Consider the following 27931-nt stretch of genomic DNA (forward strand, 5'->3'; position numbering starts at 1 on the left):
CCTAAGGAGGTGGTGAGCTCCCCCTCACTGGCAGTCTTCAAGCATATAGAATCATAGAATCATAGAGTTGGAAGGGGCCATACAGGCCATCTAGTCCAACCCCCTGCTCAACGCAGGATTAGCCCTAAGCATCCTAAAGCATCCAAGAAAAGTGTGTATCCAACCTTTGCTTGAAGTATACTGGATACACACTTTTCTTGGATGCTTTAGGATGCTTTGGGCTTATCCTGCGTTGAGCAGGGGGTTGGACTAGATGGCCTGTGTGGCCCCTTCCAACTCTATGATTCTATGATTTCTCTCTGCGATTGCATCAAGGCTGGGGAGGTACCTGGAAGTCAGTGTTCACCCCAGGAAACTGGTCCAGCCAGACCCTGCAATTGTACTTCTCATGGCCTGATGTCACCCCTTCTAGGGGAAACCAGGAGACTGTAGCAAGGGGCATGTTGTGAAATATTGGGAAATAAAACTCTGGGCCAGTCATGCATCCAATATTAATCTGCCTCAGTTCCTGCATTTGGACCCTGGAATACAAAGGTGATAGAATCTTGCTATTATCGGCTTCTCGCTCCTGTTACTTTAAATATTAATTTGCCATCATGATTTGTGACAAGCCATTCCTAGTAACAATGGTGTCCACCCAGCACGTAACGGGGGGGGGGGGGGTTGGTTGTTGTTTTTAAGTGGGTAGGACAACATGGAGCTTTGGCCCAACAGCGTTTCTGACTGACCACTGTGCAGGCTGGCTATGCAGATTTTTTACAATGTTGCTTTGGGAGCAGCTGCCACCACTGCACAAGGATCTCCACAGTATGACTGAGGGTAAGCAGTGTGTATGCATGGAAATATTTTAAAACAGTATGTTCATTTTAAACAGAGCTTTTGTCTAAACTGTTCAAAAGTCACTGTTAGATTGATGCATAACCTCACTCTTTGACATTCTACGGTTGGCTCTTTCTTGTTCCTACCATTTTTTGTTTCTGCTCACCACTCTGTGTCAGATTTCTAAAGGTGCCTGCAGGCTCAAAAAGACTGAGGACCCCTGCCCTAATGTGTTTCACCTGCACACCGACAACACTGATTGTTTCTGAGTGGGTAGCAACGTGAGGATGGGTTCCTACCATCTTTTCAAAAGAACAGTAGTGGTTGGAATTACTTTTTCCTGCTTTCCCTTTACACTTCAAAGCTAGAAGGCACTGAGGACAGTGACTGCACTTACCTCATGGCTGCTAGGAAATATATCTGGCAACTGAAAACAGCATACAAGCAGTAGGATCAAGATGGCCAGAGATGGTAATTCAGGTGGTGGAAAAGAAACGAGCAGGCCTCTGCTTGCCTCTTTTCAACCTTGGCTCTGGGAGAGGAGTACTGGACTTGGAGGATATAAGATCTATAGTGTATATGGTTTTGAGATACGGTCCCCCCCCCCAGGCATCTGTTAGGCAATGTGGAAGACTGCCCAGTATTGTTTAAAAGACTGCAAGAGGAGAAATTTGAAGGAGACTTATCCTCCCTGCTTCCTGCAGGAACTTTCATACGATTCCAAGTTGTGGACATGAATTTTGCAAAGTAGATAAATCATGTATAATAAATTTTATTCAATAATTTGGAAAAAGGCAACATTCATCTACTAAGATGTTTAATTAATAGTGGCACAAAGATCCTATTGTCCCATAGAGATTGACTTTTATAACATATGGTATATCATTATAGATATAGTTCAAAGTCAAATTTAGCACAAGTGATACTTAGAATGTTTTAAATCCAATTATCCATAGCTTTGTCTAGGTTAATCAATCTGGCAGGTGTAAAGCCTGTGTGAAATTATAAGTGTGTTCATCTGCTTCGTATTAAGAAATAGGAAGAACCTTTGTCATGTATACTTAAGGAAGAAAGATGACAACACTGTAGTACAAATTGTAGCTCAGCTACACTTTTCCCCCTCTGGACCTAGATATCTTGTCCTCTGCAGGATAGACTAGTTGTTTCTTCCATAATGGTATCAGTTTGGATGAACTGGAAACCACAGTAAGAAAAAGTACACTATCCCCTCAACACCTGCCATTGTCCAGGAGGTACCTGACTACTCCCAAGCCATGATCCCACTCCCAATCAGGCTCTGCAGCATTTGAGAAAATCAGCTCCTTTCAGCTGTCATTTATCTGACAGGAAGGGAGGTGAGAAGAACACTGGCTGACTCAGACTGGACTCATCTACTTTGGGCCAAAGCACGAAAACAACAGACATTTCTATTAATTTCTATTTCATTCATTCAATTCATTAGTTAGCCCATGTAACAATGTCATTGTTACGAACATGCACATGTTGGGCAATCTCTTCACTAATTTCACCTCATTTTGCCTTCAAATGTCAGGGGAGTGCCTGAGGTTGCAGATCCTGGAATTCTGAAGCAGTAGATCAGTATCATAGAACCTGAAATGAAGGGCAAGTAGGAAATGGAGAATGGTTACTAACCATATCAGATGGTGAATTACTGCTATGTCAGTTCATACCTCAAAATATTGAGCAACAATTGCATTGGAAAGTCAGATTAACAAAAAAATACTGGTACTTTTACAAAGTTGTGTGAGACCCCTCCTGGGTCGGCAGCACTTCTGCCATCTTGCTCTCCCTTTAGACAGAAGTTCTCCAGGAAAGGGGGTTACATCATCCAGTTCCTTCTCCTTCTGGCTTGACTCAACTCTCTCACAGTCTGAAGTTATCGGCCACTGTTTTCCTTTCCAGACTGTTTTTGGGAACTTCCTTTTATTCCCCCACCTGTGCCTCACCCTCGTCCCTCTCCTATTCCCTGCAGCCACTTCCCCTTACCTTCAAAAACCATTGGGGGCTTCCTCTGCTCTTCTGTGGGGCTGTTTACCCATTGGCCCCTCAGCCTTTGCTCCCTCCAACCAACCAACCCCCCTCCATGTTGCCTGCAAACATCCTTCTAGCAACTTCACCAGCTGAAAAAGGATGATTCCTTTCTCCGCTGGAATCTCTTTGGGCAGGCTGCGCTAAGGGGCCCTTCCAGCATCTCCAACTCTACATCAGCTGGGATCTCTGTGAGAAAGTCCTTGATAAATCTCGCTGCAGGCAAGTGAGTCCTGGATATTGGCTCCCAAGTCCCAAGTTCAGGTTGGGAAACTCCTGAAGATTTGCAGATGGAGCCTGGGAGAGAACTCCAGGGGATCCCCAGGCCCCACGGAAGGCTCTATATAGAGTTGGCCACACAGTTAATTCCCACCTGGAGGCTGGCATCCTTAGCAGTAAATGATTTCAGTACCAGCCAATGTTACAGTGGTCCAATAATTAAAGTTTAAACATCAACCAAAAACAGAATTCTTTCCTTGATGGTGCTCAGCATTACAAAGGGTAAAGTGTGGGACTAGCAACCAGTGACATTTTTATTTTTGCAAAAGCTGGTGAGGAAAATTTAGAAGAGAGGAAGGAATCTCTTGGACATTATGTAGAAAAATAGCATCTTCGGTGTTCCATCTGTTCAGGCTATTTCTTGAATATTTAGAATACTTGTTATCTTCATGAGATAGCACAGATTTTAATACCACCACTACCAACCTTAAGCGTAATGCCTACAAGTAGAGATTCTGATCTCCTCGGATAAAGAATAGAAGAATCAAAGTAATATGCATACACACATTAACAGTAAAGTCTAAAACGAGGATGAAAAGAGACAAAGCACAATATCGTATACATTAGTCAAGTCTAGTATATGTCAATAGAGACACAACCGCTACTGGCATAGGCAGCTGCCTAGGCACACATGTTTGAGATCCGAGGCAAGATTGTAATCCTGAATACGTGATTGGCCAGCGTGTGGCCAGATCCCGTCTGCCAGATCCAGTCAGTTTAAAGCAAAATTGACTAATAGCATGCACTGGTGGGAATATCCATTTGTTCCCTGTTTGTATATAATCTCACTTACTTGGCTATATCATGCCATTCAACTCAATGGAGAAAGAAAATATGCTAGGATTGGTCAGTGGAAAAAGGAAACCAGGCTGACAAAGAACATGGTGGTTAGACATGATCAAAATGGACACTGGCCAGAACACTGCACAGCTGAGAGAGGCAGTGTGGGACTGGAGATCGTGGCAACAGCTGAGCCATGTTCCCCAAGAGTCAGACTCGACTGAATGGCTGAAAACAACAATATAAATTGTTTTTTTTTAATGGGGTTTTTCTATTTCAGGTTTTGCCTCTTGGAACATCTAGCCGGGGTTGCAGTAAAGAGCTGAAATGAACTCCTAATGAATCCACAGATCTAACTGCCATCATAGAATCATAGAATAACTGAGTTGGAAGGGAATTCCTGGGTCATCTAGTCCAACCCCTACACAACAGGACCCTCACAACCCTATTGCTCACCCACTGTAACCTGCCACCCCCTTGAACCTTCACAGAATCAGAATCTCTGTCAGATGACTATCCAACTTCTGTTTATAGAATCATAGAGTAGATGTAGAGTAGTTATTTGTTGTTGTTTTTCCTTTTCTGGAGAAAAAAATTGATTCTTAGACAAATGGCCTCTTTCCCCTTCATCAGTAGGAGACAGAATTTTATTCATTGCAATATATTATTCATGAATTTACTCATGATACAAACTACCTGCAGCTGTCAAAAAACATTGCAAAATTGTACCAATATCCTACCGTGTATATTGGCAAAACAAAGCCCTTGGAGAATTCAAGGAGCCACTTAGAGAGCAATTCAGCAATCTTTGCCATTAAGCCTGTGAAGGAATAAAGTTAGAGAAGCGTGTGATTAGGAGCCCAACACAGCTTAAGTCTAGTCCACAAGATCCAGCTAGGGGGCGGGGAACTGTCTACTCATACACTGGATGAACTGCTGAATAGCTGAAAAGAGAATCTGGAAAAGGCAAAGCCTCACAAACAGTGTGGCTACGAAAAATAATGTGAGAACAGCCTTCGGGTCATCACTGTATGTAAAACACATGGCCACAGAGAACTGTAGAAAAGCAAAATAATTTTCTAACATTTTCTGCATCTGAGGGCTCCCCCATGGAAACACCCCAGAACAGAAGGTCTACAGACTTGAAGAGTGTGGCCAAGTCCATTAAGATAAAATAAAATAAATCTTTTCCCTTAGAGATCTGGAGCTAGAATGGTATACCTGATCTGGGATCATAGAGGGTATGGGCTAATGACTGCTTTTAATTCGGCTGTGCTTTTTCTTATCCCAATGATTTTCACAGAATCACAGAATCATAGAGTTGGAAGGGGCCATAAGGCCATCTAGTCCAATCCCCTGCTCAACGCAGGATCAGCCCTAAGCATCCTAAAGCATCCAAGAAAAGTGTGTATCCAACCTTTGCTCGAAGACTGCCAGTGAGGGGGAGCTCACCACCTCCTTAGGCAGCTTATTCCACTGCTGAACTACTCTGACAGTTAAAATTTTTTCCTGATATCTAGCCTATATCGTTGTACTTGTAGTTTAAACCCATTACTGTGCGTCCTTTACTTTCCAACGGAAACACCATCCTGCCCTCCTCCAAGTGACAACCTTTCAAATACTTAAAGAGGGCTATTGTGTCCCCTCTCAACCTCCTTTTCTCCAGGCTGAACATTCCCAAGTCCCTCAACCTATCTTCATAGGGCTTGGTCCCTTGGCCCCAGATCATCCTCGTCGCTCTCCTCTGTACCCTTTCAATTTTATCTACGTCCTTCTTGAAGTGAGGCCTCCAGAACTGCACACAGTACTCCAGGTGTAGTCCGACCAGTGCCGTATACAATGGGACTATGACATCTTGTGATTTTGATGTGATGCCCCTGTTGATACAGCCCAAAATGGCATTCGCCTTTTTTACTGCTGCATCACACTGCCTGCTCATGTTTAGTTTACAATCCACAAGTACCCCAAGGTCTCGTTCACACACAGTGTTACCTAGAAGTGTATCCCCCATCCAGTAGGCATGCTTTTCATTTTTCTGACCCAGTTGCAGAACTTTACACTTATCTTTATTACATTGCATCTTTGCCAAACTCTCTCTCTCTTATATACACGCCATACATCTAGTGTTTCATTTCGACATTACAATACACTAATATGTATTGACTTCAAAGTACACTTGATCTCTGATATAGTATGTGGGAGGAGAATCTATATGCTCCCCCACAATGACAAAAAAGCTTGGATATTTTTGACATTTTTGAACAATAAAACAGAATACTCTCTTTCAAGTCATTGTTTTTTGTAAAATCCACACGTCAATCAATCACTATATAATTATGTGTTCCACCACCAGAAATGATTAATAAGTGCTCTTTCATATGCCCCACCCACCTCTAGCAAACAAATCATGCCTAGCTCTCCCACCCTCCCCTTCCTGCAATTCTAGGAAGGCCTGCCATATATGATAGGAAAGCAGCATTTCATAAAGTTAATGACACATTGTACAGGCATGGTCTATTTTTTGTTTCTGATTTATTTTTGATATCAGTTAACTTTGCAGTGTTATATTTTTTCTGTACTTCAGAGAAAGAAAGCAACAGTGCATCCCATAAGCACAGTGAGACACTTCTAAGGGAATTGAAAGGTTTAACTCTGCTTAAGATTTATCTCCATGTCATCCTTTGGATTATGTGATCTGCTGTGTTCTGAGATGGCGTTGGAACCATCAGTCCTCTTAACTTCTGGGTCTGCAAGGCCTGTGCTGTCAGAAGCACTAGGGTCTCTTCCTGGTAGTCCCCCCCCCAAAAAAAAAAAGAAAGAAAGAAAGGAAAAGAACAAGAAGGGAAGGAGAGACTCAAAATCCAGAAATTAAAGAAAAAGTATCTATAGAGACACAAAAGTATAACAACAGTAGTGATAGATCTATATAGAAATTTCTATAAAGGATTTCCAAATATCTAAAAATAAGCCCATATGCAATTGTCTATATGCCAGAGTTTAAAATATTGACAAAGTTGAAATGTCTTCAATCCACTGATTTACATTATCTCTTCAGTGCTGTAACATAAGCCATTTAGCTGTAGTAAGGGCATGGTCCCAAACTAGCCTGATTTTGCCAGATCACAGAAGCTAACAGGGTCAGCCTTGATTAGAAGTTAGATGGGAGACCACCAAGGAATTTCAGGGTTGTTATGCAGAGGAAGGTGACGTCAAGCCACTGTTGCTAGTCTCTAGTCTTGAAAAACCTACTGCATTGAAATAAATCGGCTGCAACATGACCACACATTACATACACACACACAAAAGGGCATGGCGGATCCATTTCTGTTGACCATTTATTAGCCTCCAAAAGATAGGCGGATTCTCAAAAATCAATGAACATTCTAATAAAAAACCTGATGTGAGTAAACTTCCTCCCATAAAAACCAAATGACTGGAAATGCCCAACGCATATGTTTAAGGGACATATCCTGTGAGTTACAACCAATGTCAGCAATTAGACATTTTACTCAGTTCTTTGCTACAAGGTGTTGTACATCCTAAACACAATTTCTTGTTGAATAAGTCACAAGATCCATAGAGAGACATCATCCTGCACTGACCACCATAGCGTGTTTACTGGTGCCTTGTATGGATGGTATGTGTGGTACCATCAGTGGCCCTCATTATAATTGGTGGGTAATGAGAGAGTTGCCACACCATATGGGGGATACTCCACGCAGAAATGTTTTGTTCAAACCATCTGCCCCCTGCAGGCTTCTGCTGGCATTAACTTCTCCTGATACATAGGGCCATTCCACATGATTTAAATGTAGCAGAAGTCTTACCTTTGGTAAACGCTACTAATTCAAGGTTTCGCATGATGTCGCACACAATCTGCAACACTCCCGCAAAAAGCGCTTCATTGTAGTGCTTTTTGGGAAATCGGGAAAAGTGGATTCCCCCTGAGAAAACCGCTACACTTCTGCGCACAAGCTGCAACACATCAGCGAAAGGCATGTGCGTTCTCAATGGTTTTTAAAAAAGAGTTCTTTAAGGGAAACACGAACACAACAGTTAATTGGCTGTTAAGGGGCGGGAGGAAGCGTGGAAAAATATCACCTCCCCTATTGCGATTTCGGCAAGACCAGAAACTTGTGCGTTACGAGAAGAGCGCTAGTGGGAGAGCCTTTTTTCGCTAGAAACGGCTGTGTGCGTTACCGCGATCTGCCGCTTTTGCCTGCAGTGCTTTTCAATAGCGCACAGATTTGGCCACATTGCCCTTTGTGCGGAATGGCCCATAGTCTTGGGCAGGAAGAGTACACTCACCTGGGAGAACCAAACCAGGTGGTTAATTCTAGTCAGAAAGCCTTATAGTGCATATACCTTAAATGAGTTAAAATATGATTCAACTAAAAAGTGTATCAATATTGACAATCCCAGAGCTTTTTAGAAAACAAAATAAAGAAAAGTAGATGCTCCAAGATTCAACAAGAGCAACACTTTGCTTTGTTAGGAACAGTCCTCAGGTAGGGCAAGCCAGTACATATTGAAATGCTGCCCTGCCTGTTCTTCAGAGCTTCTTAGCCAAGGCTGTTTTTTCAGGAACCCTGTTTTATCTGGAGGTACGTTCTAATTTTCTGATCGTTTACTACTGCCGTCTCCAGCCAGCCTATTTTGCATGCCTCTGCTCTGCTTCAATAATCACACTGAAGAATAAGAAATAAAGAAACATCTAATTATTCTGAACACGGAGGTAGGCACTCATAAGTCAATGGCATGGCACTTTCATTAAATACTATGCTCGGTGTGTCTTCAGGAAATGGTTTTAATAAACCTATCTAAAGGGATTAATATTATTTACTCAGAAGCACAGCTTGAATCCAATCTTATGATATATCTTCCAGTCTTTTCTCAGTTCTTCAAGTGATTTCAGCTGTGTCAGCTTCATATAACTTACAAAGGAATCAGCACTGGTGGTTACTTTCCAAGTATACATGTGGCTACAAGCACCCACAGGGGAAAACTTCACTGAGCATATAAAACGGACTTTAATATCACAGCACACCTTTTGGGAGGCACGTCTAATTTGTTTAAACATGCAGAAAAGCTGACAAGATACTTTTTTGTTTTGAGAAGTACGGTGAGCAAGGGACTCAGCTATAAGCGCATCCTTTATTCCCTCAGCTTTAGGGTCCCCCCCCCAATAATCTCCACTTTGTTGTCTACTAGTAAAATGCTTTTATTTTATTGCCTTTGACTTTTAAACTTGATACGGAACCAGGTCCGGTTTAAGGATGTGCGGAGTCCGTAGCACCAGAACCGGCAAAGCCCTGGTAGAGCACAGGTGGAGCTGTTCTTTGTGCAGCACCCTTCCCTGGGATAGTTTGGAACTCTGGAAGCAACTGATACCTGCACTTTGCTGAAAACATTTACTAGTATTATTTGCAGTTCTAGAGCAGGGGTAGTCAACCTGTGGTCCTCCAGATGTTCATGGACTGCAATTCCCATGAGCCCCTGCCAGTTTTTGCTGGCAGGGGCTCATGGGAATTGTAGTCCGTGAACATCTGGAGGACCACAGGTTGACTACCCCTGTTCTAGAGCATTAATGTATCTCCCAGGGATCCTTTTACATGTGGCAGCTACTCACTACAGTTCAGAGGGTGCCCTCCTACCTTGGCTGACACCAGCACCTCCAAGCTGGACACAGGCACCACGACTCAACCCGACCCCCCCCCATACACACACTGGCTTCAGCCTTGCCTTCAGGGGCTATTCCACACTGGGGGGAGGGGATCCAGCATTGCCTTCAAGGGTTTTCTTGCAGGGGAGTCTGTTTCATTGGGGATGGATTGCCTTGTCACTTGGCAGGCTGTGATGCATCCAGAGCATTCCCTTCTCTTTTCTCCTGTTGCACTTTGTGCCTGTGTATATGAATGTAGTAAAATGAATAGCAAGAAATTAACTGAAACCTGATTAGGGCTTAGTCTGCACACAATAGATAATGCACTTTTAATGCACTTTCGAAATAGATTTTCCTGTTCCGCGCAGGAAAATCCAGCTGCCAAAGCACATTGAAAGTGCATTATCCTATGTGCCTAGGAATGGCCCTAGGATTGGAGGGAAACTCCAGCCCCTAAATTTGTTCTTTTCCTGTAGCTTTCAGTTCCTATGTTAGTTGGTAGTGGCAATAAAATGTTGTGTTCTGCAGTTCCTCCCCCCCCCCCCCGCCTTACAAAAGTGAACCTTTGAGATTCTTCTGGGATCTTAGCTGAAACCAGAGGAGGACTTCTTGGAAGAAGAAGGCTGCAAAGGCCATCTTCTGCAACACCACAATGAACAAATCCCTTCAAGGTGTTTAACGGGATGGAATCCAAAAACTGCTCAGATCTGGACAGATGACTCACCACCCCACACCTACTGCCACCATTTATCTCCAACTCCTCCTCTATAGCTTAAAGATGCAGGCAATGAGGCTCCTTGCTCAGTTGAAGCCGGTGGGGCAGAAAAGCGTCAGAAGTATGCATGAAAGCTCTCAGTGTGTGTGCTCTCGGTCACTCAATTCAGGGGCTTTGCCGGCAAGGCAGGGGTGGGGCCCATTGAACCGCGGGGCCCGTAGCATGTGCTACAAGTGCTACATGGATAAACCAGTACTGTATGGAACAATTTTTGTTACCTCACGATAGCCCCAAATGATAACAATCAATAAGCACTCTAATGCTTTATCTGAATTAAAGAATTAGACAGACTAACTCTAATTTATATTCCAGTAACCACCCATGACCCCCATCTTTAAATTGGGCCACACAGAGGTTAAACAGATTTTTTAGTAAACTTGAGGCACTGGCCTAGCATCAGCTTTAGTGGAGCCCAGGGCCACCGCAGCTGCCTTGGAGTTTGGGAATTGCAATGGGCCTGGTGATAGCAAATAAGAAATCAAGAAGTCATGGCAGTCTGAAGACTGGCATGTTGAGGGAGGATCCTATCCCCCCCCCACACACACACACACCCACTGTCTCACACTGTCCACTGTGGCTCTTGTTCCAGGCACTGGCAAAGCAGCTCAATGGTAGTACCAACAGCTGCAGGAGAGCCCAGGAGCTGCAGAGGGTGCAGCAACAGCAGAGAATCAGCCTGGGAGCCACGGCTAGCCCACAGAGCTTCAGGAGCCACAAAGGGCTTGACTCATAGGCCTTCATCTGTATAGCACTACTAGCTGCAAAGCCTGTTCAAAAGAACGGGCTTTGAAAGCCTCCCCCCCCCCCAGCCTCTGAGGGTTGCCCAGGCCCCCACAGGCCACTGGGGCCACGGCTGCCTCCCTGGGGCCTGCCAAGTGCTCTGGGGCCCGCCAAGCACATTCGCCACCTCTGTCTACCACTGTTGCCATGGCTAGTTCCCTGGGGGTCACAGGGAAGAGAATCTCCCCCCCCTGCGAGTAGGCAAGGAGGGAGTATGGGAGGTGGAGAGGGAGGGCCAATCAGGGTGTGGCCAGCTTTGGCCCTATTCCATCTTGGACAGGGAGGACAGTCTCCACCCCCAGGCCTGTTTCAGAAATATATAAGAGGAACAATGGACAAGGATATGCTGGCCTATGGCTGTAAGAAAGAGTCTATTGGGCAGTTTGCAGTCAGAATTTGCATATCCACAGGCCAGGCCAGCCAAAATCCTTTTTGAATTTTTATGTGCATGTCAAAATCCACTTTTTGTTACTATAGGAACTAAATCTGTATATTATGGTGAATAAATCTGCACTACATTCTTTTCCAGGCACATACAAATTGAGAAATTGTCTTGGTAGATCACAGGGAAGATCTATGGAGGTGGTAAAACTGTTTCCAAAAGTCTGATCTAGCAGATAATGTCCAGACACAGGTGGAATCGTTACATCATTAACATTTAATAGCCATTCCCTCTCCACAAGTAACCTTAGGCATTATATTTGGTTGTGATTTCTAACGGAGAATGTTCTGAAACTTTATAAGACTACAGTTTCCAAGATTCTAGAACTATTTTTCTATAACTGATCATACAGCTCTCTGGTATCAAGTGGAAAATTAGGTTTGTCAGGTCTAGCAATTAGTGGGTGGGTTTGGGGAGGAGGAAATGGGGGCACACAATATTTGCTATGTAACTACATCACATAGAGTTCCCAACAATTCCTAGAGGTAACCTACATCACTACCAGGTTTTCCCTGGAATGATGTAGCAATGCAGTTGACATAACTCACAAAGATCTTAATAGGGTCGCCAACAGGCCAGAGGAAACAATGTCCTGTCCGTTTAACAGAGACTTCCTTTGCAGAAGTGGGCAGTTGAAGCTTTTCATAGCATGTAAGGAAATTAGATCCTATTAAGACTTTATTAAAGAGAAAAGCCATTTTTCTCCAGGTTTGTTGGAAATCCTAGTCCTTAAAAGGTTGAGGACCCAGGAAAATTGTTGTAGTACTTATATTAACAAAATTTGAGACAAATTTAGAATATGCACTATGGGAAAAAATATTGGGAACCAAAATGGGTGCTATGATGTAGTGGGTAAAAAATAAGCCCCCCCCCCCCCCGACAGAGTTCCATCCTAAACCATCTTCCTCCAGTTGAATATTTCCTCTCTTTGATTACTACATTTTGTAATTCCTTAAACAGAAACTGCAACTAGCCATTCTGGGCCAACTTCAAGGGAAACTGACTAGAGACTATGGCAATGTTTTTATTGCTTTGAGTTGTGGTTTATAGGTTGGCAGGTGTTCTCTGCAATCTATTCCTGGAATGAGCAAGGGAATGTAGGAAGATTATGTAAGCCTGTTTATGCACTGTCAACATATAATTGCAAGATAAGATAAATAATTTTCCAGAAGGTTCTGAGACAGGCAGGTGAAATGAAATTTACAGAAAATTGCCATGCATCTAATAATTCTAAAGCACATTTGATGCAGATCTGAAGAAGGGGTACTCAACTGTCAAAAAGTGACAGTTGACTCAGCTCTGGTCACAGGAGGATTATCTTGTTTAGCTTTCTAGTATCTTCTAGGTGGCAAAAAGTAGCGGCTGAATGTTATAGTACAGATATATGCTAGTCAAAATTCTTGCAGTGCGTAGAGCTGCCACCTTTTGGTCACTTTAAGGAAAAACATAATTGTTTTATACAAGATTACTACTAGTAAAAACATACAATGTGGGTCCTGCTTTGGAACAGGAAAAGAATGTCTTTGGAAGAAGAACCTTAGAAAAGCAAAGTAACCTGATAAAGAAACTGGTTATGTTATATAAGTAAGCTACCGTATGGGGTGAACAATGCATCATAAATTGAGAAAATAACTACCAAATGATAGGAAATGGCAGGAAAGGTTAACACAACCCAGTTTTACAATTTATCTCTCATTAGAGGCACAGGGAGTGTTTATGGGATTAATGAGATCCAGCAATATAATCCAAAGGATGATCTTCTAATGTGATATATGCCATTATGTGTCAACAAGTCCAATCTTGTCAGATCTTGGAAACTAAGTAGGGTTGGCTTTGACAAATATTTGGATGGGAGACCTCCAAGGAAGACTAGGATCACGCAGAGACAAGCAGCAGAAAACTAACTTCAAGCGACTGGCTACCAAACAATCCTAGAATCTTCTGGATATGTTACACACTTGCCATATGATAAGTAAATAAATCTGTAGATAGTGCCCCTCTACTTTTACATGCCAGCTATGTCCTACTTAAGCTAAACTGTCTATAACAGATTTTCTCAGCCTTTTTACCTTTGAAAAAAAAACCCTAAAACATTCTTCAGGCTTTGAGAAACCCCAGAAATGATGTCAGCAGGCCACACCCTCCTGCCATGCCCCTGGAAGTCACATGTTACCAGAAGTGACATCACCCAGAAAGTCCCACCAGTTGTCACATCACCAGACCAGCAAGTATTCATTTGGCTGGGGTCCCTTCCCTTCCCACCCCTCTAGGCCCATCACTGGACATTTTGGGAGGGGTGAGGGCGGTCAACATGACGAGGTATGGTCATATCACCCGATAAAGTTAATTTAAAACCCCAGAGTTTCACAAAACTCTAGTTAAGAAAGCCGGATCTATTTAAAAAAAAAGTTTTAAATCAGCAATTTAAAATATTACTTAGAAATCTTTCAGTTTCTACAGACCTCTATGACAGATTTAGAAGTTGAAAAAAGCTCAACAAAAGTTTTAAAAGTAGATCCTGGCATCTAGCTACTGCACTGGATTTCATCCGCAGGCATGTTAAAAGTGAGCTCAACTAATACCAGGAATATTTAAACTTACTACCAAAAGTTATTGTCCTTCTTTAGGTATTTCTGCACTACTCATATTCTCATGACAGTCAGGTCACACCCACTATGGATCTTTTAATCTTTTGACTGAGCTTTATTTAATCTGAGTTCTGCATCTGCCTCTTGTATGGATAAGCCTTCTGGTCTTCCCTTACTGCTACCACTTTCTCTAGGTACCCATGTATATAATCTGCCAAATAAGAGACGTCTGCCAAACTAGGTTCTAATTTATTGCATTTTATGGCATCAAAAAACTCTTAGCTGTTTTTGTTTCAACAGGATAACTGTTACCCTTCTGCAATTTCTATATTTTTCTTGGTGCTAATTCAATGACTGCCAGTATTTTAAATCCAGAAACTCACACTTACTAATACAGATATATGACAACAAACTTTTCACACCACTCTCAGTCTTGCCTTTCTGTGGTGGAACTGAGGTGTCTATTTGTAATTATGTTGCAACAGCTGGTTCGTGTACATGGTAATAAATGTGCATAAACCCATTTGCCATAGTCTGCAAATGAACATAAAATGTTTATGCAGACACTTTTCCCACAGCTACCATGAACCCTATAGTTATGAAAACAGGCCTGGATAACTGAGCTAGGGAAAGCTGTAATTCTCAAAATGCTGCAGTAAGCATTATTAATTTCAATTTAATTTGTGCCAGTGGAGTATTTTACAAGACAGAACTATGAAACTCGCCAAATATCAACAGAAACAAATTATATTTTATTGTGGTATTCTACACTGAACTAACTCAACCAGTAAATATCTAAAGATATACAGTGGTTATGTTTTATTAATCGAAAATTGATCAGCACACCTCTTCCCCCCCCCCCCCATTATATGCACTGTTCTAGGTGCTTAAGAATATTAGCATTTTTGTCTTGATTACTCTGGTTTTACTCTGAATTAACTGAGCACCTTTAAAATCACTGCCTTAAAAGAGCCACTTATCAGAGCTGTTACTAGTGGAATAAACACCTTAATAAGACTGTGACTAACATATCTAAGTATCTCATGGGGTGAGATCACACCAAAACACAGAAGGAAGATATGGAACTGATAGAAGGGGGGGGGGGGGGAGAATGCACAAAATTAATTGAGAAAGGCAATTCAGAATAGGAAAGATTCCTGTCTTAAAAAAAATTCATTAACAGTGTGAAATAATTAGTGCATTAGTGTCAATGAATATCTAGAAAAATGACAGCAATAACTAACTGACGGGGTGGTTGTAAACATATTGATGCTGCCACAATGTACAGAGCTGGAGGATGCTGTATTGGTATTTAAAGCTGTACTGAAAAGGACACTTGAGACCGAACTTTTCCTTTCCTTCTGTTTATGTCCTATACCCAGTACTCATATTGAGGCTACACTCATATCGAGGTTACTGGGATTGGATAAGAAGAAGTCATAAGGCTGGATCCTATTGAACGACAAATTAAATTAGTTTGCAGAATAAAGGGTTATTTATTTGTTGGGTTTATTCTATTTAAAATATTTATTAGTAGCTTTTCTTCCTTGTGAAACTCAAGGTGGCTTTTATGTCCCTTTATCACTACAGTCCTCTCCTCACCCAACAATCCCCCCCCCAACTGCTCCTGGAATGGAATGTGATGGGGAGGGCTGGAAAGAGGAAAAATAAAATTAATGACACAGGCTCTCACAGGTATGTGGGACACATACCTGCTCCGGAGCTCTTTGATCCATCCCCCCTCCCCCTTCTTTCTCTCTCTCACATACACCAAAACACACACAAACCCCTTCCCTCCCCACTTGCCTCTCCTCCCCTCTTCCTGCCCGACCTACTCCCCCGGCCCCTCCCCCCCAGACATATATATACACACACACATGCACACAAACAATCCTCCCCCTCCCTCCTTACCTCTTCTTCCAGGAGGCCTTCTCTGGCCTGGAGAGTAGCACGTGGGCCTGCACTGGCATCACAGCCAGCATGCTGGTCCCCAAAGGCCTGGAGGGTAGCCACCCCACCCCTGGTAGCCATGCAGCATCCGCTCCAGCCCCCAGAAGCCTCCCTCCCCCCCCCCTCACCTTTGCTGCAGTGCTGGCCCACCTGGTGTCCACGCTGCCTCACAATGTCCCCTGGCCAGGCACAGCAGCGCTGGCCTGTCCAGATGGCACCACACAGCTGCCCCAGCCTCTTCTGGTGTGCATCTTAGGGTGGTGCTACAAACCATACCCATTTTCGTCTCAGGAGCCACACCAGAAGATGTGTCCCACATCAATAAGAGGGAATGGGAGAAACAGATCTCCCCTAATTGTAGTAGATCTCATACCTGTTCTCTTATATTGTTTATGCTATGCAGTGGTCAAGAACTTAAGCTTAGTTTCTTCATTAGCCACAGAGAATATAAAATCTTCCATTTCTGATATTCGTTTTTCCTCTGGTTGCTTCCAAGTTGTGCTTGTGAAAATGTGAGGATTTGTCCAATTACGATGTTGCTGGTGTGGTGATGTCAAATCCTGTGTGATGCCAGTGAGAGACCTAGGCCTTCTCCTTTCCCCCAGTAAGTTCCCTGCACCAGCCAGCTTATCAGTGGCAGTGAGGGACTGCCCTCACAGTCCCTCACAGGGGGAGCTGGCAACCCTATACTTAACGCAAATTGAACTAGCCGTGCTGCATACAGATATAGAAGCAACTCCTCCACCCTTTCTGCTGGCAAAAGCCGGATGGGAGAGAGAGAGCTGCCCCATCCTTCCTTCTCATAGTACCAAGCAAATATGTGTCTTTGTTTAAAGTGTGTTTCTGCAGTGTATGTCTGATAGTGAGTCTGGTCCCTGCACAGGTTGAGTATGAGTCTGGCATGACCCCACACATGTTGGGCACATTGTGTACTTTAACACGGAGACCTTAAACACAGGTCAAGGAGTGTGTGCTGTGTAAGCCAAACACCCCTTATTGTTTTGGGCAATGTTCCAGGTAGTATAGGACAGCATGCAGGTGTGAGCCCTGAATTGGTTGGCATAGTGAATTAAGAGGCTGAAAGTAAGAAAGTAACTTACTGTTTGATTTTCTCCAGTTCCAGGCCCAAAGGGAACTAACTGATCTTGGAAGACATCTGTGCTGTGGGGCCTGTCTTTCAAGCCCAAGTTTCTCTTCAAAAGGGCCTGTTGGCAGCCAGAGCAACTCCGCCATGCTACTAAAAAAGGAGGGGAATTGTCCTCAGCCAATGTTATGTCATAGGACACTTATACCTCTCGCCCCAAGTCATTTTAGCTTTAATGAGAACTCTGCTTTCACTGCTGAAAGCCATGGAAGGCCAGGGATTATACGTGAAAGATGCATACCTAGGGGATTGTTTCCCTGTTCAAAGGCTGTACCACTTACCCCCCCCCCCTGAACAAACAGGAAGGAAGGAGCAGAGTATGGCATAGCTGGGCAGGAAGGAAGAGTCAACAGAAGCTGACATTGCATATCTTATGCATCGTTAGTCTCAGCTAGTGGAGAAGCTTGGCATCTTGGTTCTTTCATAGACCTGAAACAGGGAGGAACCCCTTGAGGGATGTCATTATCCTTGATCCATACCCTTGATCAATAAAGACGGCTTGGCATGATGGAGTATGAGCCAAACCCTCTGAAGTCTCAGGGCCAGGGTATCCTCGCCAATAAGATAAGGGAAGCACAAACAGAAGAAGCCTCACTGTTCTGCATCCTGCCAACAGCCCACACTATGGTGAGGTCTGAAATGGGGTTTTGGCTGGGTTAGGGTTGCCAGTCTCCAGGCGGGGGCTACAGATTCCCCATAATTGCAACTGATTTTGACAGATCATTTTCTCTGGAGAAATGGCTGCTTTGGAGAGATGGGTCTATGGTATTATTCCCCACTGAGGTGCTTCCCCTCCCCCAGACCATGCCCTTCCTAGACTGTACCCCCCCCCCCACGTCCAGGTATTTCCCAAGTGAAAGTTGGCAGCCATAGCCTATATGACGCACAGGCCCCTCTTGAGCAATGAAAACAAAGTTAGCCCTCTGATTATCCCAGTTTAGGGTATCAACTGTCCTTATTCTGCAAGCAAAGGATTCATTCATTCATATTTTTATACCGCCCTTCCATACAGCTCTGGGCGGTTTACATAAAATGTCGTAGAACAGTTAAATGGGGAGGGGGAAAACCCATCCATAAATGAAAATTCTGCAAAACCAGGTGAACCCTCAGGTTTTACAAAAATCTTAAGCTGATGAAAATTATTTGGGACATAAACCCAAAAGAATAAGATCAATACCTGTGCATGTTCAAACAATATATGAGGTGGGAGGAGGGAGAGCCAGTTGAGGGAAAAGAAAAAAGCAGAGCCGAAAACAGGGGTGGCAAGAAAAAGGCTGGTGGAATGGGGAAGCAGAGCCCACATGGGCTGGTAGAAGCAGTGCTGACTCAGAGAAGAGCAACTGGAGGCAGCTGTGGAAATAGGTTTCTCTTCTCCTATAAGGCCTTGAGGGTCTGCCTCTGGAACGAAGAATTTGGTGCAAAAGCAATGCTAAATTGGGTCAGACCTCTGACTATCCATGCTATGTATTTATCATTACAAATGAGTTTTTATCCAAAAACATTCCAATTTATAATCGAAGTGCCTTCTTAAATTTCACTATAAGAGGTTTATATTCCTTAGACAGGGCAGCCAGTTTTCTTGACTTGATTTCATAATAATGTAACTTGCCAGTAGACTGTTTTGATCTTAAGATGCATTTAGGGACGTATACTTTGCTCCAAGACGACTGTAGATCATGATTACAATCTAATCTACATCAAGTGCATTTTGGCTTTCGCTCATACCCTGAGAAAGCAGTAGACATACAGAACAACTGAAAAATCACTCTAGATTATTACAGAGCAATAAATATATCAAGGCTTTCTTGAGGTAAATCTTGAGTGGTTTATGGTCTCAGCAGAATGTTGAAATATATTTATAGCCCTCTTGTGTTTGTTTATTTGTTTGCTTTTGGGGCTTTTTTTTCCTTAGGTGCAAAGCATCATCTTGAGTACAAATTGTAACCAGAAAATCTGTTCAGAAATTCAGCTTGGAGACTAAAGGTGTAGAAATGTCAACATTCCTTGCCAGATGTCTAAATCAATCTCTGTTAAAACTAAGAGGCCTGATCCAGCTAAAGGCCAACTGAAGCCAATGAAACGGTTCAGTCATGAATAACTTAAATCTCAGTGCTTTATTTCATCTTTTAAAAAAGACGGCAATCAGTGAGTTCATTCTAAGCGTTTCATTATTTATTTCAGTACATTTATATAGCAGCGGTTTGTGGATTCTGCATTGCCTACTGATTTCAGTGAACCTAGGATGGAGTAACTGCGTATATATTTAGGATTAGTCTAGCTGTGCTCTATTTAGCCCAGAGTAAAGCTTATTAAAAGAGCCTCTTGTGGTGCAGAGTGGTAAGGCAGCTGTCTGAAAGCTTTGCCCATGAGGCTGGGAGTTCGATCCCAGCAGCCGGCTCAAGGTTGACTCGGCCTTCCATCCTTCCGAGGTCGGTAAAATGAGTACCCAGCTTGCTGGGGGGTAAACGGTATGACTGGGGAAGGCACTGGCAAACCACCCCGTATTGAGTCTGCCATGAAAACGCTAGAGGGCGTCACCCCAAGGGTCAGACATGACTCGGTGTTTGCACAGGGGATACCTTTACCTTTACCTTTAAAGCTTATTAAAATCTCAAGTTTAGACCCAACAAAGGAATACATGAATGCAAAAATCACTACACATTTGAAGCATCCAATTTAAGAGGCAGGACTTGTATAGCTTTGGTCAGAGTGCCTTGAGCAATCACCAAGTGTCATGATTAGGAGTGGGAGAAAAAATATATTTGACCAATTGGCCAGGGCTACACACAAAGAGACACCACTAAATGCCCAAACCAAATTATGCCTGAACTTCCTCTAGAAGATGAAATGACTAAAGTGAGGCTATCATTATGTGAAGACATTGGAGAAAAGAGGAAGACCAAACATGAGATGGATTGATTCAATAAAGGAAGGCATGGTCCTCATTTTGCAAGACTTGGGAATGGCTGACAAGAAGAAGAAGAAAAGAAGAAGAAAAGAAGAAAGAAGAAGAATTGGTTCACATATGCCGCTTTTCTCTACCCAAAGGAGTCTCAAAGCGGCTTACATTCACCTTCCCTTTCCTCTCCCCACAACATTCACCCTGTGAGGTGGGTGAGGCTGAGAGAGCCCTGATATTACTGCTTGGTCAGAACAGCTTTATCAGTGCTGTGGCAAGCCCAAGGTCACCCAGCTGGCTGCATGTCGGGGAGTGCAGAATCCCCACATGCAGATTAGAAGTCCGCACTCCTAACCACTATACCAAACTGGCATATATTTTGGAGGACATTAATTCATATACATGCACACACACAGATGTGCATGTTGCAATCATTCTGCAGGGAGCAAGAGACTAGAAACCAGAGTAATTGTCCTTCAAAGCCTCCTTGCTGTTGTCAGGAATGACAGGCCCCAAGCCAAGAAAGCCAGTCAGTTGCAACTATAGATCTGAATGTTATATTATTATTTATTTGAGTTGCAAACTGCTTTGAGAGCCAATCTGACTGAAAAGCTGTGTAAAGCTATAAGAGCTAAACCCCTCTTCTCTTTAGAGTTGCCAACCTCCAAGTGATGAGAGGAGGTCTCCCAGAATTAAAACTGACCTCCCAACTACAGAGATCAGTTTCTACCCTGCCTTGGAGGGTGGAATTTATGGCACTGTACCTGCCCCTCCTCAAATCCTGTCTTCTAAAGCAGGGGTAGTCAACCTGTGGTACTCCAGATGTTCATGAACTACAATTCCCATGAGCCCCTGCCAATGCTGGCAGGGGCTCATGGGAATTGTAGTCCATGAACATCTGGAGTACCACAGGTTGACTACCCCTGTTCTAAAGGCTCTGCCCCCAAATCTCCAGGAATTTGCCAAATTGGAATTGGCAACCTTAGTCCTATTGGGGCATATCTATTTATAATTAAATTTATATGCTACCTTTTCCTGAGAGCTCACAGTAGCTCCCATCACACATCACTATACACATGTCATTTTGATCTCAGAGGACATATGCTAGCATCATTGCTGCAACATCCTGCACAAATGGGTCAAAGTCATTGCACTAAAGCTGCTAGAGTGATACAATCCCTTTGAAAAGATTTGTTTACAACATTGACCAAGTACACTGTCCTTCTTGCAGCTGTCACCTTCCTACCACCCCAGTCAGCATCATCTTCCATATCTAAGCAGCATTGCCTTCCTTGTCAGCCTAGCTGCAACCCCCTCTTCTCCTCCATGCTGCCCTCTGCTCAGCTTTCTCCACCTCTTCTCTTCACACATTCAAAGCTCCTTGCGAAATCTTGCACTGGACACTTCATTGTACAGTGGTTGCTATAACAACCAAACATGACACCCAAACTCCATCAACTCTACCCTCCTCCCCCCCAATATCAACTTTGTATGAGAAGACATGGCATGTTAAGTGTGTTGTTGTTTTTTGGGGTGGGGAGTGGGGTGAGGGTATTGTTTTTACTAAGCTAGATTTCCCCACAAATATATGATTTAGCAGAACTCTAAACCAAAGCGCTTCAGAACAGATGTTATATTAACTTAATGCCATGAGCTGGCCAGTTGCCACCTCCTCAGAGAAGGAGGAATCAGAAGGATCAGATTCGACAGCAGACCAACAGGGAAAGCATCGGGAAGCGAGAATCCTTCCCAGTCACAGCCAGGCTGCTCAGTCTTCCAGGAGAAGAAAGAGACACCACAGAAGTCATCATGTCTCCCTCTCCTCTAGCCCCTCCCAAACCAGCAGAGCACAGAAAAAGGAGACAGCATTTGATGACTCTACCGAGAAGAAGCACTTGCCTAAGAGCTCAGCAACCATCAGAGTTTGGTCCTTGCAGGACCCAGGTGTCATTCTTTACAGTCACATTCATACAGGCTGATAGATCTGCACCTGTATAAAGATGAATGTGACTGTAAGGTATGACACCTGGGTCTTGGGGGGAGGGGGCAGGGAAATGAGTCAGCAGAAGCAGATAAAAGGAATACACCAAGCAAAGCTTGATGTGGAAATAACATTGCATGTCACATCTCTGTGCAGCAAACAGAGCTCTGCCCTCATGGCACCCTGTTGCTAGTGACATGTGCTTGCTCCCCCAGCATGGGGCTCAGAGCCTGACCTGTTCTCCAGCTGTGGAACTAGACCCTTGAACCCTCCTCACTCTGGCCTTTGTACTGGGTCTGCGATCTCTGACTCCAGTCTGGTTTGTAAACCTTGCCTCTGTGCCTATTGTTGTGCTTATTGTTACTGAATCTGTATATCCTAGAAATCCTGAGCAGAGCAGCAGTGCCAAGACTGGCCTTGAACGTGACACCTATGCCTACAGAAGCCCCCAGCAATTGCAGCAAAACAGAGGGACTGTCATAAATTATATTATGCTGAATTTGTCTCTTCATGTTGATCACACCGGATAGTGAAGTGAATTGTCAAGCACGATAACATCTTACTTATCAACATAAATATATTTTCAGCATCACCAAGAAGCAACCCCATTGGTTGAAAAAAGTCTTATCTTTTCAGTCTTTTTGAAAATTAACAAGCTTTAAACCTACAGATCAGATGCTAAGGGCTCTTATTTGGCAATGATTCAGTATTACACATACAATTAAGTCTAAGAACTTTGTCACTTTGTTAGCCACAGAAAAGGAACATATTCAACTCATATTGTCATCATCTTATATTCTAATACTCATGACCCTCATCTGCAGATAGCTAAATCAACGGATTTGAAGCTCAAGAGATTATCCAGCACATTTGGGGAACTCCCCTAGTATGACAAAAGACCTGATAATTTAAAAAAAAATTAAAAACCACAGGGGGGTTAACCCCCCCCCCCAAAAAAAAAGTAAAACTTTTCTCTGTAAGCTTATATCTGTAATGGACCAACATAATAACCTTGAGACCTTACCCACATGACCTCTTTGTGTTTATTTATTTATAAATACATGGGAAGGCAAACTGAACTGCTCCTCGCCCTGCTCCTCAGTCTCTGTATATTCACATTTATGTATCCATCACATGAGCACATTTTTATGAAGGGGGGGGGCGCAAATACCCATCTGCTAGGATTATAGACTGAGGATGGAATAAATGTTTCTTACATTACTAAAAATGGTGAATTTAGCAGGAGAGACAAACTGCAACTGAGAAACTATAAGTCTACCAGGAAATAAGCATGTTCCACCCAAACAAAAATTATGAGGAGCCAGGCCAAGTTATGAGTCAGCTCTCACATGCTCCCTGCATGATTTGTACTTTCCTAATAAGCAGAGAGAGTGTATATCTCCATGGCAAAACATTTACAAAACAAGCCTGGACCTTTGTAACCTTAAAAAAAATGAGACAATAAATCTCTGTTGAAATGTAAACACAAAATCCAAGTACTGGTATTTTACACTGTCTAATGTATCTCCATACATACAAGTATCAATCTCATTTAAGAAAATGTAATAGATTGTATTTCACTCCAAAAATATTTACTCGGAAATTAATCCCACTAAAGTTCCATGAAGTTCACTTTTTAATAGTTTTATGTGTTAATAAGTGCTTTTTGGATTACATTTTTGCTTCTGAACTATCTTGATTCAGATTCTGGCATTTAAATGCACATATGTATAACATGTACACATGAACATTCATTTCAATCAAAGGAACTAACTTTGATTTCCATTCCTTGGTCCCTGCATTTCAGCTCCCTCCACTGGAAATTAATGGGGAATTATTCTGGGCACAGGAACTCCAAGCTCTCCTTAGATCAGTTGTGCCAACAAGCAGTTGCTGATCTGGAATAAAATTGCTTAAGCAGGTTAAAGAACAAGTATAGCTGTTGAAACAGATTATTAGTTGCCAGACCATACATTTTGTTATGATTTTTACCATTCCATTTCAAAACTAAAGTAGTACTGTCATAATACCCTATAATGTCAGTTCTGCCCAACTTGTTTTGACTTATGAAGCTGGAACACAACCCTCTAAAATATGTAGTGTGGTCTGCCATGTGTTCAACAACATTCCTCTCCAAAAAGTATTTCTCTAGGAAAACAACCAGGAAAAGGACTATTCAGCTCCTCAAGAGTTACAGTTATCTGACTGGTAGCGGACTAAGTTCAATTTGTTTATTTACAAGTTGTACAACTTCTTCACAAACACTTACAACAAGAGTGAGTATTCAGTATTCCCCTTTGACAAAAATCTTGCTATTTCCAAGTTGCAAACAGTTGCGAACAGCAGAAGAATGTATAAACCTAAATTTAGATCCTGGAAATATGCCATGCAAATGTGGCAAAAGACTGCAAGCACAACCTGATGGCAAGTCAAGACCTAATATGGACAGCTGTTTTTATTTGCTTTCACTGTGCATGTCAGTCTGCTTTTCTTTATCGTCCTGTGTTGGGATTGATCTATTTGGAGGACAGAGTGCAATCTGCACAGGACAGACTTTTAAAAATGGCCAAGATCATAACCAATGTCACATTAGAGAATCACAAAGAGAAAACCATGCAAATACAGTCAAGGAAGGGCAAGAATTTAATGATGCAGCTAGGGCACTGGCAAAAATACTCCCCCAATTTTATTTTCAGTTTAGTGGCATAAGTGTAATAGAGTTGCTGCTGACTGCACAGCTACATGCGCACGTGCACAGAGAGGGAGAGTTTGCAGTGTCAGTGTGCCTTATGCATTTTGTACCTTCAACATGCTCGCCCATATTATGAAAGCACGTGACTTCCATCTTTCATTGTGGCTGATAACACAGAATCCCCTGTTGTTCCACAGAATAGAAAACGGGACTTCACAGCTTGTTGCCAGTTTCAAAATATAACTTGTCAGTTTCAACATCAGGGGGCATTCCGCACCAGGATCTATGTGGCAAATTGGTTGCAGAACGAAAAAACGCCATTTTAAATTGTGGAATTCGTCGTTATACATACCTGGCTTTGTAGTAGAATCCAGTTGCGTTTCTATCATTTCCCACAGGTTTCCGGTCTCAGCAAAAATCACTAGCCAGGAAGCGATATTGCCGAGCTCGTCCCACCCCTGGCCGTCAAGCAGCCAATGGGTGGCCGTTATCATGATCCCCAAAAGCCCCTTTCCCTTTAAGGAAGTTAAACACACACACGTTGCAACGAATCTGCGTTGATTCGTTGCAACGGAGAGACCCATCTAGATAGCAGGTGGTGTTGCCATTTCATTGTTGCCATGCTCCCCCCAAGTGAAAAAAAAATTAACCCCCCTCCCGGCACAGGCGCGATTTTCGGCCAAAAATACAGTGAAAAATAAAGGGAAAATAAACCAGCAAACGGGGCTGTGTGTTGTTTTGTGCTTGGTGACTTAAAACAGCTCTGCAGCCAGGGAAGCCTCGCTGGGTAAACAAAGGCTCGCTGGTGCGTTGATCTCCACTCGCTCAGAGAAAAAAAAAATGGCGATCGCTTCGCCGGAAGATCAGAGGAGAGAGCCAGGGGGAGGGACTTTGCAGAAACCGCAACAATGGTAACGCACATAACTTTCCCGCTAGTGTTGCAGATTGGTTGCAAGAGTGTAGTGCTTTCTGGAGGGTGAATCCACTTTTTGGGATTTCCCTGAAAGCACTACAATGAAGCGCTTTTTGCGGATCGGTTTCAGGAGTGTTGCAGATTGTCGATGATGTTGTGCATAACAGCAAAACAGTAGCGATTTCAATTTGTAACCATTGTGCTATTTTGGACGAGTGCGGAATGGCCCCAGGTTTTCTCCCTTTGTCTGTGTTCCATTCTCTTCCCTTTAATTCAATTACTTAATGCTAAAGTGCATGTGCAAAACCTGAACGACAAGGATGTAAACGGACGGTGCTTGCTGGAGGCTGTGATAGGGCAACTGGGTAATTAAAAAAAAAAAGATTTGACACCACTCCCCACACATTACAAGTGACATTCCATCCCCATTTTAAAAGTGTGGTTTAAAAAAAAATTAGCTGCAAATTGAATGCACAAGAGGAAGAATGGTTTGTAAGATGATCACAGAATTCGAAGTCAAGAAGGATTATTGCTCTGAAAAATCTATAATAAGACATGTGTGCATAATGGGTCAAGATAAAAAATAAATTGATGAAAACCACACACAGAAAATATAAATAGCAATTCCACTTAAGCAATACACAGCAGCCACTTCTATGTCTTCATGTATATAGCCAGAGGAGAGCAAATACACTCAAATTTAAGATGGACAGAAAGTATTACAAATCCTGAAAGGCCTACAGATATGCCCAGCTACAATAGAGCATAATGCATTGGACATCAGATCCGGCCATGCCCTTCAATCCCTAAACATATATCCATATCTGCTGAGGTCATTTATTTTGATTTGTCCATTAGATCCATGTCAATTCCTTGTATACGAAAAGTGCCTACTGTTGGAATATGCAAAATGTGTAGCGTGCATGATTTAAAAACATATGATTAATATCCTACAAGGGGCCTCATAGGAGATGTGTACTCAACATAATTTGGAACTTCCTGGTATTTTTCAAAGAATCTCCCCCAGTGTCCCAATTGGGCCATTTGGAGACTTCCGGCTACTTTAGGCATGCTTCCTTCCTGCTTGCCTCCAGACAACAGACAAAATGAATGCAAAACAACAGTTAGTTGGGTCTCTGTCTCCTCTTTCTATACAGTTTGCTTCTCTTCTAAATAAAACTGTTATTCTTTTAAGCAGTATGATGCTCTGCTCCTCTTTGCACATTTAAACTCTGCCAACACATTCAGTCAAGGAGCATAACAGTGAAAGAAATATGGGACACTGGCAGGACAAACAAATTTATCAGTGAATAGGTGGATCAGTTTGTAATTAGGAAACATATTTACATGTTGGGTTGGACGAGAGCTGCTGCTTCAATGTTTCTTCAAAATAAAATAAATTTAGTAAAATAAATGTAGTAAAAGGTTGGCAGCTTCCCTGCCCTCCAATCTGGTTGCTTTCTCAGGGAGCAAGTATATGCTCAAACACAGATCCTATTCAAGCTACCCCTGCTCCTTTAGGTTCTGAGCCACATCATGGGAGAAACAAGTGGTATAGACATTCTCGAAACCAGTGGTGCCCAACCTTTTTGAGGCTGGGGACCAGCAGGGCAACTGCCTGCCCACGCATGCCGTGCATGTGCGGCCGTGCCCGCTCATGCGCCATGTGCGCCCGAAATCGCGCATGCGCCACTTCCGTGCATGCGTGCATGCGCGAAAGTGCCACGCATGTGCAATTTTGGCCGTGCATTGTACATGTGCGCATGCGCGGGCGTGGCCCTGATTCCCTCTCCCCCCCCTCCCGCAGTAAGAAGCATCCTGGGCCGCAAGCTTGCAGCCTAGGAAGTTTTTTACTGCGGGGGGGGGCGGGGAGAGGGAGCCGCGGCCCGGTGCCAAGGCCTTCGCGGCCCGGCACCGGGCCGCGGCCCGTGGGTTGGGGACCACTGCTCTAAACCCCCCTGACATCTTCTAGAACAGGGGTAGTCAACCTGTGGTCCTCCAGATGTCCATGGACTACAATTCCCATGAGCCCCTGCCAATGCTGGCAGGGGCTCATGGGAATTGTAGTCCATAGACATCTGGAGGACCACAGGTTGACTGCCCCTGTTCTAGAAGACCACTTAAGCCACTTAAAGGCCATTTAAAACAAAAGATATAAAGAATAATGATATGCTTTAC

The 27931-nt window shown here is 43.2% G+C and overlaps 1 long non-coding RNA gene across 1 annotated transcript in view; it reads right to left on the reverse strand.

The window, feature by feature from the left end:
• Positions 1–1677: 1677 nt before the first annotated feature.
• Positions 1678–27931, reverse strand: part of LOC143819132 (uncharacterized) — a 48977-nt gene continuing 22723 nt past the window's right edge. The window contains exons 2-3 of the long non-coding RNA XR_013224820.1: positions 4668–4747; positions 1678–2430 (exon numbers count right to left, since the gene is read on the reverse strand). This is a non-coding gene — a long non-coding RNA (uncharacterized LOC143819132). The remainder of the gene's footprint in view (positions 2431–4667; positions 4748–27931) is intronic.

The sequence above is a fragment of the Paroedura picta genome, chromosome 10 (genome assembly GCF_049243985.1).
Source record: "Paroedura picta isolate Pp20150507F chromosome 10, Ppicta_v3.0, whole genome shotgun sequence".
Classification (NCBI taxonomy): Eukaryota; Metazoa; Chordata; class Lepidosauria; order Squamata; family Gekkonidae; genus Paroedura; species Paroedura picta.